Here is an 18,629-nt window from a genome sequence, read left to right on the forward strand (position 1 = left end):
TCGTGATAGAAACTATAACCCAGAAACACCGAATTTATTGCTTTTTCTATGTTTTGAGCTTGAACTTCTTTCTTTAATCATGATTTTACGCTAGAAAATGTCTCGATAGCTGAGGTAGCGAGTAAAGAAACATTAATAAATGAAAATAAATGCCATATCCTGTTTTACATGTAAGTTTAAACAAAGAATTAACCTGTGTAAACGCGTGTGTATGTCTATAACTGTCAAGATGCTGTAACTGGTGTAGTTATGACGCCGTATCGTGTTGTCGTACAGACGCACCTCTCATTGTAATGTAGTTCAGCGGGAGCGTTGTCAGACAAAAGAATCTCAAAAAGATGTTTCATAACATCTTGAATAGTGGAAGAAAGGAAATGAAGGTTACAATGTTTTCTCCAATTGACCCTTCCATGAAATGTGATTTCTACCTTTAATGCCTTTATTATGGCCTGCAAATTGCCCCCCTTTCCACATTTATAATAATTTATTTAGGCTTCCATTTATAAGGGAATATGCAATAGTTGTGAAGTTGTTGGCCTGTTTTTGGAATGGTTTATCATTCACAATATTTGGGATTTATTAATGTTCACCTAAACAATTTCAATACAACTAAGTGTTCACAAATGGTCCACAAATGTACAGTTTGTATTTAATCAAAACACCATATAAAATCATTAAATAAGATATCTGATTATAACAACATCCAATGTAAAATAAACATGGCAAGAAAAACAATATATACATATTTGCGTTCATATAGTCATGCCATCTATCAATCTTGTATGTCTATTGTTCATAAAACATGAAATATCGTTTCCGATCAACAACTCTTCAACAAATCAACCTATTGGCTTGATACTTCACATGTGCATTGGCCCTGGACAGTAGATGACCCCTATTGAAATTGGGGTAACTAGGTCAAAGGTCAAAGTCATTATCACACTAAGTGAAAAAACCGTTTCCAATCAATAACTTGTCAATGAATTGACCGATTGGCTTGATACTTCACATGTGCATTTTCCTTGGACAGAAGATGAAACCTATTGAAATTGGGGTCACTAGGTCAAAGGTCAAGGTAACTATCACACTAAGTGTGAAAATTGTTTCTGATCAATAACTAGTCAACAAATTGACTGATAGGCTTGATTCTTCACATGCGCATTGGCCTTGGATTGTAGATTACCCATTTTGAAATTTGGGTCACTAAGTCAAAGGTCGAGGTCACTGTTGCACATTAAGAGTAAAATCGCTCCGATCCATAACTCGTCATCTGATTCACCGATTGGCTTGATACTTCACATGTGCATTGGCCTTGGACAGTAGATGACCCCTATAGAAATTGGGGTTACTAGGTCAAAGATCAAGCTCACTGTAACACACTAAGTGTGAAATCGTTTCAAATCAATAACTCTTCATATGATTAACTGATTGGCTTGATACTTCACATGTGCATTGGCCTTGGACAGTAAATTACCCCTGTTGAAATTTGGGTCACTAGGTCAAAGGTCAAGGTCACCATCAAACTGATCGTGAAATCCTTTCTGATCAATGACTCGTCAACTAATTGACTGATTGGCTGGATACTTCACATGTGTATTGGCCTTGGACAGTAGATTACCCCTATTGAAATTGGGTTCACTAGGTCAAAGGTCAAGGCCACTGTTACACATTAAGTGTGAAAGTCTGATCAATAAATTGTTAAATGATTAACCGATTGGCATTATACTTCTCATGTGCATTGGCCTTGGACAGTAGATGTACGCTATTGAAATTGGGGTCACTTGGTCAAAGTCATGTTTACTGGCATAATAAGTGGGAAAATAATTTGTGATCAATACCTTGTCAACAAATCTACCAATTGGCTTGATATTTTCCATGCGCTTTGGCCTTGTACAGTAGATGACCCCAACTGAAATTGGGGTCACTAGGTCAAAGGTCAATGTCACTGTCACAATAAGTGTGAAAATTGTTCTTGATAAATAACTCATCAACAAATTGACTGATTGGCTTGATACTTCACATGCGCATTGGCCTTGGAATGTAGATGACCCCTTTTAAAATAGGGGTCAATAGTTCAAAGCCCTGTTTAGGAGGGCATATGCCTCCGACCTTGGAATCCTTGTTTTATAAATGCATCTCCAAAAAGAAGAAAAAAAATGATACTTTATCCATGACATTGTGTGCATTAACACAGTTGTAAAATACGGTGCACTTGATAAAAAAACACACCTTTCATTAAAAAGTGAGAGAAATGCATATTATACTGCAACATTTAGACGAAATTTTGTGAACATGCATATTGAACATGAAAGAAACAGTTTTATGAGAGAAAATCATTAAATTGTGTCCATTTAAAGTTTTGCTGTCTTATTGGAATGCACATGATAAACATGTTTTAATTAACAAATATATGAGAGTCAAAACATCCATTGGGAATTAAGGCCACGACTTTTATATTTCTTGGTTTACAAAACCGCCGACCCTAATTTTTGGAAAATGGGAAAAAAAATAAAATCGGAAAATCGTCTTTTTTTTAAATATTTTATTCCCGACCGCACTGCAAAACGAGCGAAACGAGAAAAAAAACGATCCTGTTTGAGTACGGTTGCGAATAAAATCAAGTAAGTACAATCAACGATTGGTTCACATATATTGCAGAGATCGGGATATTTTTCAATGTGACACATTATGTACCAGTCCTTTTATGGGCACTTCTCAAAATTTATTTCGGGTAAAAATTACAGACAATAAGAAAATCAGCGTCAGTCAAATGTCGACCCCATCAAAATTTATTTCCGTGTCTGTGACGCAACTATATTGTTTAACATGTTAATTATATTAAACAAACCCGATAGTATTTGATAATTAGTATAAATAATCCAATAAAACACTGCCATTATTTACGATATATGTGTTTAGGAATTTTGTAAACACGTCCGCCATAGTTTATAGGAACTGTACAGAAAGTTTGGAAATCGGAACAAATCGGTATATCTCGGAAAATCATTGATAAATGTATTTGTCGTTTCAATGCTTAGGGCCGAGTAATTTCGGCAAATCGGAACTCAACTTGTGTAAAACACTAGCTCAATTAACCGTTAAACTCCGCCTCCGTTCTCTGCAAAAGATTTGAAGGCGGAGCTATGCACGTGCTTTTATTAAATTGGAGGATTGCAATTGAGAAACAAACACACGATTGGTTCGGCATGTTGATTGCTAGACAAAGGAAGCCAATTTTTTCGGCGCGAAATTTGTCGCTTAATTGCTTCCGACAGAAAGCGGCTTTCCTTTGATGACGTCAAACTGTCAATTCACACAGACTGCACATTTTCGGAAGACTTTAACTGACTCCTTGTTTACAATTCCAGTAAAAAAAAAACACTTGCTAACATTAAACTTTGGATTAAATTATCAAAATAAAGCAAAAGCGAAGTTGACAAATATGATCAAATTAATTCGCGTCAGTTCAAATAAGACGTTTTGCGTTGTAAATCAACGAGTTTTCATGACAACAACAACTTTGACAAACATTACCGCGACGACGCATGGATCGATCTACCTCGATTTTTTTTTTCATGTACGATCTCATAAGTCGAGTAAGAGCAAACACATACCGGGTAATTTGTGTATGAGTAGTTTATCTTATATAAGATTTATGCAACGGGCATCGCATTGCGTAATGGTGCGCATCCAATTTTGGAAATGAAGCGCAGTTTTTCGTTTTAATGGGAGAAGAACGCATTTCATGTAATGGAGTGTTTAAAATTGCCTGATGTTACATAAGGTGCTGTTAGGACTCATTTCATTTGAAGATATAGATGTGTTTCATTGCATAATTTGATTTTTTGTCTCTGTGTTAAGGTTATAAAAGATATGATCTCTTTGTTCTGATGTTATTAGTATTAACTTTTTTTTCCAATGTTTTTTTTTTTTTTTTTTTTCGACCGCCTGATGGACCATTTTCAAAATAATTTTTGTAAACCAATAAAAAAAAAAGTCGTGGCCTAAGGGACTTGATGTATGGAAAGATTTATGCTGGTTGTCAATGGGCCTATGGCCTAATAAAATGACTTGGTCCTCATTCTTAGAGATTTCTTGTGTCCAAATGCAACACCTTAATGGACTACTTTAATACTGTGTCCAACTGTACAAATGACTGACTTGATAATGGCCTATAATTGGGATGAAAGGACCACATCAAGGCTTGATGCTTTTTATTGGCAGACCCTAATAAATGCTGGAAAACTCATTATTATACTCGCATAAAGACCTGATTTAATTTTGTGAATATTCACAAATTACTATTTATTTGCATGAGAGAAACTTGTCTAAATAAAAATGATCCAATAGGCCATGTTTGGGAATACTTTCTTAGGAAATGGTGATACTGATTTATGTGGGCCATTTCTTCATGTTGGGGTTATAGGGACAACAGCAGAAAAGACCTCCATTTGCATTTTTTCTATGAACTGCGGGCCTGTATGATTGCTGCTGAGATTGTAAGTTAAATAGTAGAACATGTAAGTATTAACTGCCCATTGAAGTTCTTTATATTATTATCAATTTCAATAAATGTGCATGAACCTTGCTCTGGGTAAATGGAGCTTAATGTATGCGTTTAAAGTGTAGTCTCAGATTAGCCTGTGTAGTCAGCACAGGCTAATCAGAGACGTCTCCTTTTGTATTTATGGTATTTATAGTTTAAAGGAAGTCTACTAAGCGAAAATGTATTTAAGGCGGATATTGTCAGCCCTGATTATCCTGTGCTGATTACACCGAGGCTTATCCGGGACAATACGTTACACACATTCAGACGGAGGATCATATAATGTTTGTTTTTTGAAAATTTTCAATGTGTTGATTCTGCATGTCTGAGTTGTGTATGCATTTATTAAGTATGTGTGTGTGTCTTATGTGAATATCAGTTGAAACAATAGTTTTAACCAGCTCTGGCTTTTGACAAACAAAATTAGAATTCTATGGTGTTTTTCCTTGTGCATTAGCATGCGGGCACACAGATCTTATTTACCAACCCTTTCATCTGTGGTCATAAAATGGCAGCATATTTCCTAGACCCATTAGGAGTTCCAGGGGCCCGTGACAGGAATTATTTCCAGTAATTTCCATGTCACCATCTGTATGTTGCCATGTCTTAATTACAAGGAATAATTGTCCAGTCATAAAATGGGCTACATCAATTGAACATATCGTCGCTGTTGTTCTCAAACCTCGTAGCTACAAAATGCCAACTTTTCAGGAGAGAGAAAAAACCGTTGCATTTTTTTATAACCATGTTTTAGAAATTGAAATTCTGTAAAAATACCAAACAAATGAAGCTGCAAAATACGGTATAAGCCGTAGACGCGTAAGTCATACTTATAAGTCATACTGACAGTTAGACATGGTGGCTACGATATTTTGTCACAACAGTTTTGTCATTTTTATGAGGTACGACAATTCGTCCTGATAGGAAACCTCGTAGTTGCAATTAATTTTTTTTATAAAAACGTTTTTGTCAAATTTGTCCAAACGAAATGACGTACCTATAGGTGAAATGGCGTTGCTACGACTTTTCGCCGGTAAAAAAGCCAACAATCATTCTACAACATTTCGTCACGTGGCTTTTTCAAGGGCTCTGATTGGCGTAGAGCTACGAGATATAGCACAAAACACGCGCCAGACTTAATATATTCGGAAAAGACGAAAAAAATATTTTGAAAATTTTGGAGCTACGAGGTTCACGCCGGGTATGCGAATACTTCGTTTACGGATGGCACTTCACTAACAGAGAACAACAAACGCCACGCGCTAAAGGTAAGTTCCTCTGTTTTATTTAAAGTTATATCCTAAAGATTAGTTTTTAAGACAAGACACATGGTCGAGTTGATAAATGGTGTATCCTTTTGTATTGGGAATACACAATTTCACGGAAGAATGGAACAGTTTTGCCCAAATAATAGAAAATTTGATCGGAAAACAGCATAAACTGGATGAACAGTAAACATTTTAACAAAATAAAACTACTTAGAATTATTGCATTAAATTTTTTGCTATTCCAGCATGTAGAGTAATCACTGTGCTTCAAATACTGAAATTTTGATAGCATTCAATGAAATATAAACAAAGATAGTACATTTTGTAATAGGTGGCATACATAAAGTTGCAGCCACTTTGTTTACCGATAAAGGGCACTTCAGATTACGGAGACTTTCAACAAAGCGGGCACTCTAATAACTGAGTTTTATCTTCTACCTCAAATGCATTTATTTATATTATGGCTATTCATACGAAACATTGTTTAAATATATTTTTCAAAAATCACATGACTATTAATTTATACTATGTTTATTATAATTGCAATTTTCAAATAAGATAATATTTATTATTAAATAAATGTGTACGGATAATGCGAATCAACACAATCGTGTTTAATTTTACTTATAGCAGGGCTCTAGATAACGGTAGTGAAGGGGTCTTTATGACGCAAATACACATTTGTTCTTCATAAAATCCTATGTCGGTTGTGCTTATTTGAATCGCATCATCAAGACGATACTTATGCGTAGCAACAAAATTAAAAAAAGAATGGTAAAACTCCCTGTATTTTGAGCCCTGCTTATAGGGAGCACTTCCCTTTACGCAACGCTAACGTTTGCTCGAAGTGCGATTCACCTGACCCTAAATCACTGTATTGGTTGAGTTTTAAGAATCACGGTTAAAATTATATCGTAAAATCAACTGATTCTGGAAAAAAAGGAATGCGTACATAAAATGTTTAAATGTCATATTATGGAGTCAGTACTTAGTATACCCACACAAACGAAGTTTAGGGTGCTATATTGGATAGAACTTCATATGCAGCATGTGTTGTGTTTATATTAAAAAAAAGACGAATATCATGGAATATGCATAATTTTTACACCACTATCGTGTGATTAAATCAACCCCGCCCGTTCTTTTATTGCTATTTTTGTTTATTGGCATTGAGCCAAAAAGTTCCAATAGAATTTCGAACCTGCATCGCTGCTGATATTAATCTCTGAGAGGCAGTTTAAGCAGAGTGATTATTCATGACATGCTATCTAATATAAAAGAAAATAGCCTTAGTACCTTCATTTGGACATAAAGATAAATGCTTTAGATCAACCGCTTAGAACGTAATTTAAAATATATGGTCATATAGATTTTACTCATTAGACATATCCAATTTGTTTAACATTTATCTTTCACATTTATACCAAATCATAATCATATTTCAAAGGGATAAGAACATGCTTCGGTTATTCGTTTTTTATTTGCGTACTAAGTACATACATTTTTATTTATTGCCTGCTTACTTTAACAGTATTCCACAGCGAATTCTGCATTTTTGATTAAAAAATACGAGTGTGTTATATCTGGAAAAAAGTGTCTTGATGTCAGGAAACGAAGTGCCATTGTTTTTTAGATGATCGGTAAACGAAGTGCAGATGAAAAATGTGCATGCGACTCTTAAAACATTTGAATTTTCTCAAATACATTAGTAAACTAAAATGTAACATGTTGTAACATTACTGGATATATTGATCTTTTATTTCGAATAGTAAGCACGTTCTTGATTTATTTCCAAGTATGTTTATTTTGTTTAAATATGTACTGATCATTCAATTCATGCTGATTATCGATGAAATTTTATCGTTTTTTTTAAATAATTCACCGTTTTTCCGCGAATTTCTTTCTTCGCAATACGAAGTGCTATACCATTAATCACCCAAACAATGTTCTGTGTCTAAAAACCAAATAAACAGAACATAAATACAAAAAAGCTGAAGAACTCACCTCTCGCGCGTGGCGTTTGTTGTTCTCTGTAAGTGAAGTGCCATCCGTAAACGAAGTATTCGCATACCCGGCGTGAGGTTTGAGAACGACAGTGACGATATTTTATCCATTAGGAATGTTTCCTTGTAGCCCTTATAATTTTCCTGCATTTGGAAATATATTTTGTACAGACCATTGGCATGCAGTGGCACACAAAAACTACATTTAATTTTTACACAGTTCAAATATCTTATTAAGTAATGCAGCTTATTTTGGACATATTGGCATACTGTGTAATCATTATTAATCGTGGGACATTAATTTTTTGTTGATTTTGTGGGTTGATTAATCCACAAATTTAAGATAAACAACTTGGAAAATGACAGTTTCAAATTCCTCGTTTTTCCCAAATCAGACATTCCCTTATTTTTACGTGTGCTTGAAAATTCATTTGTTAAAAAAAATATAATTCATGCAAACAATTATAAATATTTTACAGCAATTCCAATAGTTTTATCAAAGAATATCATGTACCTACAAGCTATAGTTAGATATCAGTTTTGAGAATGAATGTGTGATTGACTGCATTGTGTGATTGACTGCATTGTGTGATTGACTGCATTGTGTGATTGACTGCGTCTATAGATCATCTTCTTGAATTATGAAATACAACATCGCTACATCAATCAAATTCACTTAGTGCAAATTAAAGAAATTGTAGGACAGAATGCTGTAATTCATAACTGTAATATACGGTAAGTAATGGAGAAGGATCTATCTTTTCTTCTCACGGTTATAGATGTATTGTAATGGTTTTGTTTGCTTTGATGGTGCAGTTTTCTATTCGGTTGAAAAAGTATGAAATACATTTTAGTCATTATTCCAATCTTGCCTGTTGCTAAGAAGTGATAATACTTCAAAAGCCTTGTTAGACAGAACAGCATTTCCGGGGTGTCATTATTGTTGTGAAGGGGCATTGAAAGTGACAACAGAGAGCACTTGAGATGTTGGACCAGGGACACTGTGCCATGTAAAGTTGACAGTTATGGGGGACTGGGTGGCTAATTGCGGTGTTTCATGGTGTAACTGTATGACTAAATGGTGACTGTACATACTTGAGTTAGCTGTGAGAGTACATGATGTACAGAGATTTACGTCTTATATTAGAGCTATTGACTTAGAACATACCTCATTTACCTCATTTAGACTAAGCCTTTTTAACCTTAAGCCCTTTTCTGCTAAATGGCTTAATATGCAACCAGCATAAGACCATAACAGGCTGTTCATGTTTTATGCTGTTTGCTGCTCATCAACACTTTAGGAATATCCATAAAGTGTTAAAAACTTGACTCTAGTAAGAAAGGTATACAATTTGATTTAATTTTCTAAGGGACTACGAATGTGTCAAAGTGTGTACCTGAGTGATAAGGTTTAAAATAACTGCACTTCTTTCACAATACATTGTAAAGTGCAGGAGGACAGTAAGGGAAAATATTATTTAAACTTTCTGTTTAAACAAAATTTAGGTAGCTGGGCAGTTTATATTGTTTAATTACCACAGAATTGCTTGCATGTCTTCCTGACTGCTTGTATGTGCCTCGTTGTCAGGCTCCCGAATGTCTGTCCGCCTGTCCCTTTGTCTACAGTAAGGGAGGTAAACCTTCGTCTACAGTAAGGAAGATAAACTTCATTAAAAAATGAAATTATTGGTTAAATAACCTACCATAATTGAGCATGTTCAGACCTTATGATATAACTGTGAAAGCTATAAGAATTGACATGAGATTATAATAGAAAATGATTCCTCACTATTCACAAAATACACATGGATTGTATATTAACTTGCCCTTAAGTACATGTTTGTGCATTGTCCATACACTGGGAATATTACACGACTGCAGTCTGAACAGGCTAAGCCCGGGCCGCGGGACAACACTTTCTGCCTAAACCCGATTTTCACTTGCCTGTGCAGACTTCCTAGGCTTATCAGGGATGACACTTTAAGCACAAGAATTAAGACTTTTTATTGGATGATCCTGCAGGTTCAGTGGAATGCTATGACACACAACAAGTGTAATATAACACACTGGAACTCCCATATATAATATATCTCGTTAAACTTTTATATATATATATATATATATATATATATATATATATATATATACTTGAAAACAATGATTTTACGCGCATGAATACATCTTATGAATACTTGCCTATTGTGATCGACTAAACATAGAACTGTTTTTCCCAATGTTGCACTACATAATGAAAGCAGTCTGCTTTTCGAGTGGTTGAATAGGGAAACGGATTTCATACTGGCAATCTTTTGAGCAATTTTGGTAAGCTGCATTGCCTGTTTTTCACAATTATCTGATCATCTGTACTTTGTAATCATGTAATCATATAATAAATGGCTTCATTGTACAGATTTCCCTAGGCCGCCTTGATGAGCACCATTCAACTTGGCACTTAATGTGCTTCTATCATATTGAATGGGCAAGTTAGGGCTCTTCATTTGACTATAAACAAGAAAATAACAATAATCATTACAGAATATAGCATTATATTCCACCCCAACCCCACCTCAACAAAGATGGGTATACTGGATTCACCATGGAAGTCCCTCTGTCTTTCTATATGTCTGTCTATATGTCTGGCTATATGTCTGTTTATTATGTCTATCTATATGTCTGGCTATATGTCTGTCTGTCTTTGGACTGTATGTCTGTCTCTATGTCTGTCTGCTCATGTAAAATTGTGTCATCATACATTAAGAAATACAAGAATTGTCCCCTATTCAACTTAGAATTTCTGTGACGAAAATATCCTTTTTTTTTAGCAAAACACATCAAAAATAGCAAAAATAGAAGGTCCAGATTTGTTACGTAGCATGGGTTAGTGGCCCGCTGCAAAACTTCTTTAAATCTTGACGCATTCTTCAAAACTGACCTCACCCAGTGTCCAAATAATATAAATACGCTTAAATAGCAAAAGAATCAAAAAAAAAATTGTATTTGAATCCAACAGGCCCAAAAGTTTTATATTTGTTTTGTTACATTTTTAGCTCATCTATTTTTTGAAAAAAAATTATGAGCTATTGTCATCACCTTGGTGTCGGCGTCGCGTCGGCGTCTGCGTTGGCGTCGGCGTCCGGTTAAGTTTTGCGTTTAGGTCCACTTTTCTCAGAAAGTATCAATGCTATTGCATTCAAACTTGGTACACTTACTTACTATCATGAGGGGTCTGGGCAGGCAAAGTTAGATAACTCTGGCGTGCATTTTTGACAGAATTATGTGCCCTTTTTATACTTAGAAAATTGAAAATTTTGGTTAAGTTTTGTGTTTAGGTCCATTTTATTCCTTAAGTATCAAAGCTATTGCTTTCATACTTGCAACACTTACTAACTATTGTAAGGGGACTGTGCAGGCAAAGTTATGTAACTCTGACTGGCATTTGGACGGAATTATGGGCCCTTTATACTTAGAAAATTGAAAGTTTGGTTAAGTTTTGTGTTTTGGTCCACTTTACCCCTAAAGTATCATAGATATTGCTTTCATACTTGGAACACTCGCAAACTATCATAAGGGTACAGTAAAAGGACAAGTTGCATAACTCTGGATGTCATTTTTATGGAATTATGGCCCTTTTTTGACTTAGTAACTTTGAATATATGGTTAAATTTTGTGTTTCGATCCACTTTACTTCTTAAGTATCAAGGCTATTGCAAGGTCAAATTATTAAATTTCGCTAAAATTGCCATAACTTCTTTATTTATGATTAGATTTGATTGATACTTTGACAAAACTACTCTTACCTGACATACCACAATAGACTCCACCCAAACCATCGCCCGTGCCCCCCCCTCTAAGTTTTCAGACAGTATATTTTACAGCGCTATTTTACCTAATTTCGGTCCTGTTTTTGATATCTAATGTCACTTCGATCACAGGGTTTTACAACCAGATTAGCATCATAAAACATGGCAGGTGCATGCCTGAGGGCAACGGACCATACATTTGCGTTATTGGGTAAATAACCTTGTAAACCGGTATTAAACAATGGTTTCACCCGAAGCGATAGCGTAAGCGTTATGACAATTACCAGGGCTAGTGCCAATTAACAGTTTAATTATCTACCGCAATGGTACTACCCCTTCTCAGTAAAATAACTGTGACAAATACTAAACGCTTCAACGTGTAATGCACCCTATTGCAAGTTTTACGAACAGTGGAAGGTGTTAGAAAATAATCGGAAATGAACAAACAAAGAATTCATAGTTTGCTTTTTTTATTGCGTTAATAACAGGTTCATACTAGCGAGTATCGGTACATCACATGCTCATCTTTGAGCTCGTTGGTCAAAGTACAACCTTGTAGTAACTTTACGTCAAATAAATGAAGCATTTAAAATTATTTAACATGCAGTGCAAACATATATAACTGTAATTTATACTATACAACATGGTATTTTACAAGCGCGTGCTATTACCGGTAGTCGTTGATACAATTGACGCTATTTTCAGACACTTCTATTTTCAACTGTAAGTTTTCGGACACCTGTATTTTGTGAATATTTTTCGTATCTAAGTTTTCCGACACGAAACAAAATAATTATTCTTAAGTGTCCGAAAACATAGAGTAATTATGGTAGCAGTCTGCAAAGGCTAATCAGGGATAACACTTTCCTCTGAAGTTAGATTTTGGCTAAGAGGAGACTTTCTTAAAACAAAAAATACCTTAAAAGTGGAAAGCGTGATCGGTGAAATTGCACAGGCTAATCAGGGATGACATTTTTCCCATATGCATTAAACCCAGTTTTCTCAGAGCGCGGCTCAAATGATTTTCTGCTAAGTCAGTGTTCGAGAGTAAATTTGGCTTAGAGATAGAGAATACATGGTTGGTGACGAGATGTAGAAAGTTTATCCGGTGAGGCTTAGAAAAAGAAAATAGGGCGAGCTTTAGCGAGCCCTATTTTTCTTTTTCGGGCCGAACCGGATAAACTTTCTCAGGGGACAAAAATTCCACTCGTCCGCTTGTATTGACGAGTGAAATCTTGAAAGGACGAGTGAATTTCCCTAAAGCGCTCGTCCTACAGGACGAGTGAAAAAAAACTGATGTTAAAATATGTATTTTCTGACCAGTAAGACTCTTTTTCATTAAATAAAATCATTTCTTAAAGCATATCTATTCCGAAAGTAGAACGCGAATGAACCGGAAATCGTAATTGTAAATTTCATACAGCAGGTGCGCGTTGTTATGCGAGACTGTGTCCCGGAGTAAATATTGGCTTTTTGGTGTAAACTTTGCGCGTCCATGTTGACAGGGAACCATCTGACTTCATTCACTGTAAGTATTGATTTTTTTAAAGAATTATTTTACTGGGAAGTACCGTTTTCAACCAGTCTGAATTTCATCTGAAAAATGTCTGACATACGAGCGTTCTTTAAAGGGGGCAGGAGCGATGTTCAACCATCCGAAATGGAAAGCACGCAAGCATTAGAAAATGGAAATAACAAATTTGTTTTCATTTATTTATTTTGTGTTCCTCATAAATAAAGTAAGTTAGCATTTCTTCTGTGATCAGCTGGCATGAATAACTAAGTAAGCAGCATTTTAGCAGTGATATAGGAAACATTGTTAGTCATATCAGTCCTTTGCAATCTTTCTTTCACACATATTTGAAGGACAAGTGCATGTGTTTGCAGGACGAGTGAAAATTTTGATGCACTTGTCCTGCAGGACGAGTGCAATTTATAAATATTTTTGTCCCCTGTTTCTCCATCTCGGCACCAACCATGTATTCGATTTATCCTGCTTCATGCCGTTGAAACATTTTATCAAAGACAAATGATTAATTTACATAACAATATAATTATTCTTGTCGGGCCTCCTACATTCCTGACGACCGAATAACTACCGATTGTGTCACGCTAAAAATAGTTCCACATTAAACTGTTCCTTTTAATACTTTCCTATGGAAACTATTAAAGAGAAAAAATAAAAAACAAATCGAAAATGTGACATTTTTCTTGGTAAAAAAATGAAATCAAAATGCATCAGCAAAACAAAAACTAAATTTTATTTACCTTAATGACAACTTTAATCCATTGCTTATAACAATAAATGTACAACGATATACACATTCATTGTCTGTACTTCCATCCCTTTGTCGGAATTCATTTTCTGTTTTTCCATCTCTATTATCGGAATGTATTTTAAACCACACTCTTTTTTGATAGCGTTTGTATCGAATGCTAACCATTCTGACCCAAAACCCGATTAACGAAGCCGTAATCCTGTCGTAGCGAATTATTTTATTCCTATCGAAGTTAACACTTATGAATGACAAACACGCACTCCGAAAATCGTTTATGATTCGTTTGATGCTTTAAAATATTAAAAATACTGTTAAAACCACCAAGTCAAAATTGTTGTCCCTAAAATCCTGAGAGAAACTAGATAGTATGTTTTGTCAGAGAAATGACGTCACACTAGATACGTCATAAATTGCGTAATCAAGTAAATGAACATGATAAATACGGAAGTCTGGTTCGGTAGTATATTTTTAAGAAGATAAAAATGATGATATATAGTATTACGATAACTTTCATGATGCGTCCCAATAAATTTCAAAGGTCAAATATTAGAACATGTTAATCGGCGGGTATGAATACATACTTACGGTTAGATCGTGGTCACGTGATGTACTGACGGATATCAACTAGTTTATCCGACCCTGCTTTATTTGGTCAATGTTTGCAACTGAGGCAGGATAAATAGAGAATACATGGTTGGGGACGAGATGGAGAAAGTTTATCCGGTGAGGCTTAGAAAAAGAAAATAGGGCGAGCTTTAGCGAGCCCTATTTTTCTTTTTCGGGCCGAACCGGATAAACTTTCTCCATCTCGGCACCAACCATGTATTCGATTTATCCTGCTTCATGCCGTTGACACATTTTATCAAAGACAAATGATTAATTTACATAACAATATAATTATTCTTGTCGGGCCTCCAACATTCCTGACGACCGAATAACTACCGATTGTGTCACGCTAAAAATAGTTCCACATTAAACTGTTCCTTTTAATACTTTCCTATCGAAACTATTAAGAGAAAAAATAAAAAACGAATCGAGAATGTGACATTTTTCTTGGTAAAAAAATGAAATCAAAATGCATCAGCAAAACAAAAACTAAATTTTATTTACCTTAATGACAACTTTAATCAATTGCTTATAACAATAAATGTACAACGATATACACATTCATTGTCTGTACTTCCATCCCTTTGTCGGAATTCATTTTCTGTTTTTCCATCTCTATTATCGGAATGTATTCTAAACCACACTCTTTTTTGATAGCGTTTGTATCGAATGCTAACCATTCTGACCCAAAACCCGATTAACGAAACCGTAATCCTGTCGTAGCGAATTATTTTATTCCTATCGAAGTTAACACTTATGAATGACAAACACACACTCCGAAAATCGTTTATGATTCGTTTGATGCTTTAAAATATTAAAAATACTGTTAAAACCACCACATCAAAATTGTTGTCCCTATAATCCTGAGAGAAACTAGATAGTATGTTTTGTCAGAGAAATGACGTCACACTAGATACGTCATAAATTGCGTAATCAAGTAAATGAACATGATAAATACGGAAGTCTGGTTCGGTAGTATATTTTTAAGAAGATAAAAATGATGATATATAGTATTACGATAACTTTCATGATGCGTCCCAATAAATTTCAAAGGTCAAATATTAGAACATGTTAATCGGCGCGTATGAATACATACTTACGGTTAGATCACGGTCGCGTGATGTACTGACGGATATCAACAAGTTTATCAGACCCTGCTTTATTTGGTCAATGTTTGCAACTGAGGCAGGATAAAACCAAATATGTCTGTCTTTGAAAGCATGGCTGGTGGGCGGCACTTCCTTGTCTGGGAAACACTGTGTTTCCATCCCATTTAATTAGCCAGTGCATGTTATAATGAATATTGTTGTCACTGTCTGAGTCTGTCTGAGTACTCAAGGGAGATGGGGAGATATTACTGGGATATCTATGGCTGATGATAGACATCAGAGATGGGGAGTTATTACTGGGATATCAATGGCTGATGATATGCTTCAGAGATAGGGTGTTATTACTGGGATATCAATGGCTGATGATAGACTTCAGAGATGGGGAGATATTACTGGGATATAAATGGCTGATGATAGACATCAGAAATGGGGGGATATTACTGGGATATCTATGGCTGATGATAGACTTCAGAGATGGGGATTTATTACTGGGATATCAATGGCTGAGGATAGACATCAGAGATGGGGAGATATTACTTGGATATCAATGGCTGATGATAGGCTTCAGTGATAGGGTGTTATTACTGGGGTATCAATGGCTGATGATAGACTTCAGAGATGGGGAGATATTACTGGATATCAATGGCTGATGATAGACTTCAGAAATGGGGGGATATTACTGAGATATCAATGGCTGATGATATACTTCAGAGATGGGGAGTTATTACTGGGATATCAATGGCTGATGATAGGCTTCAGTGATAGGGTGTTATTACTGGGGTATCAATGGCTGATGATAGACTTCAGAGATGGGGAGATATTACTGGATATCAATGGCTGATGATAGACTTCAGATATAGGGTGTTATTACTGGGATATCAATGGCTGATGATAGACTTCAGAAATGGGGAGTTATTACTAGGATATGAATGGCTGATGATAGACATCAGAGATGGGGAGATATACTGGGATATCAATGGCTGATGATAGACATCAGAGATTGGGAGTTATTACTGGGATATCAATGGCTGATGATAGACATCAGAGATAGGGAGTTATTTCTGGGATATCAATCACTGATGATAGACATCAGAGATGGGAAGGTATTAATGGGATATCAATGGCTGATGATAGACATCAGAGATGGGGTGTTATAACTGGGATATCAATGGCTGATGATAGAAATCAGAGATAGGGAGTTATTTCTGGGATATCAATGGCTGATGATAGACATCAGAGATGGTGTGTTATTACTGGGATATCAATGGCTGATGATAGACATCAGAGATGGGGTGTTATTACTGGGATATCAATGGCTGATGATGTGAAGTCAGAGAGTGAGATGCTGAACCTACTGATGGAGATAAGTCAGAAAAGCAGTAGTTTGGAGGTTTAGGGGATATACTACTGTATCTGATTGGAAAATGTCACACAGATGAAACAGTTTTATGATAAACCATTTATAATTGAGGCACCTCATGCAAAAATAGGTCTTATGCTATATGTGTTCAGCTTATCTGAGACCAGGCTGCACAACTGCACAGCCCAGTTAGGACCCTCCCTGTCTGCTGTAAAGTCATGCAAGGTTTCATAGTCTCATTAGCAGACAGAGTAGGTCCTGATCAGACTACAAGATTGCGCAGAATGGTCTCTCATTAGCAGACAGGGTAGGTCCTGATCAGCATTAGCAGACATGGTAGGTCCTGATCAGACTACAAGATTGCGCAGAATGGTCTGCAGCTATGCTGGCAAACGACAAGATTGTGCAGAATGGTCTGCAGCTATGCTGGCAAACGACCTTTATCACATGACTATACTCTATAATTATAAAGTGGGGAGGAAAGGAAAAATATATCTTTATGAACTATGTACATTTTTGTGTTTGTTATAGAATGTGGATAGTGCCATCTATAATCTCGCACTTCTTTCATCAAGGGCGACACTAGACACACAAAGCGATACTTGATCTTTTTCTTGACAGTCTTGGCGATGCACTATATTTTATTTTTCAAATATCGCCCATATTATCCGAATCTCGTGTATCACGGTCTAATTTCAGACTGCGACACTAGCCACACAAAGGGATACTCGATATTTTTCTTGACAGTCACATTCAAATATAGCTGTAATAATATCGCCTGTCCACTGTCAGGTTTTTTAAATGGTGTTAAAGTAATTTTTAACCATTTATTATTAATATTGCTGCCATCGACACACTTATAAAAGATTATTCTAGCATTAGTAAACCGAGTACAGATTAATTAATTTTCATAATAATTTTGATATATATTGACAACGATATACAGTCCAACCCCTACTTCCGGTCACCCCTCATCGCCGGTCGCCCCGTGTAGGTGGCCGGTCTGTGCCGCGACCGTCGATAAACACTATATAATGCACCCCTCTTAAGCGGTAACCCCGTTTCTCCAGCCAGCGGCCAGCAATTTTGCATCCCAAATGTTAAATTTCCCCCATATGAGTGGTCACGCGCGAGTAAGTCAGTCATGTACATTGGCAAAATTACACGGACGCAACGGTGAAAAAATCGATACGTACTTCCAGTCTGCGGTTTAGGCTCTGTAGTACTTAAGCGTGATGTGTGATAAACATTTTGACAGCCAGTTTGCAAATTGCAATTAATTAGCGGCGGATTATCGGGTTATCGGGTTAAAAGCAATATGCGATCGTTTGATCTTTTTGTTTCCTTACGTGCGAATATCACCTATTAGCACTGGAAAAGAGATTCTTAATTTATAATTTATTATTTGTAGCTGTTGAATCATACTATTTCAAGCACACATTTATGACAATTATCAGCTAATGAAAAGTTAAAAAGAACGACGAAACTTTTAACCGAAATCAAATGATCTACATGTTCTCTGTGCTACCAAGTTTTTATCCAAAAATCAATACATGCACGCTTTCCATGGGACTGGCGTGACATTGTACATTGGTGCATAATTTTCGCGCGCTTTTGTCGGGACAAAGGAAATACATGAGGACTTTTCTGATGCTAGA

The 18,629-nt window shown here is 35.9% G+C and overlaps 1 protein-coding gene across 9 annotated transcripts in view; it reads left to right on the forward strand.

Annotated features, from left to right (window-relative positions):
* The window catches only part of LOC127859293 (irregular chiasm C-roughest protein-like), a 305,644-nt gene that overhangs the window by 34,140 nt on the left and 252,875 nt on the right, over positions 1-18,629 (forward strand). The gene's annotated exons all lie outside the window — the stretch shown is intronic.

This window comes from Dreissena polymorpha, chromosome 15, assembly GCF_020536995.1.
Source record: "Dreissena polymorpha isolate Duluth1 chromosome 15, UMN_Dpol_1.0, whole genome shotgun sequence".
Classification (NCBI taxonomy): Eukaryota; Metazoa; Mollusca; class Bivalvia; order Myida; family Dreissenidae; genus Dreissena; species Dreissena polymorpha.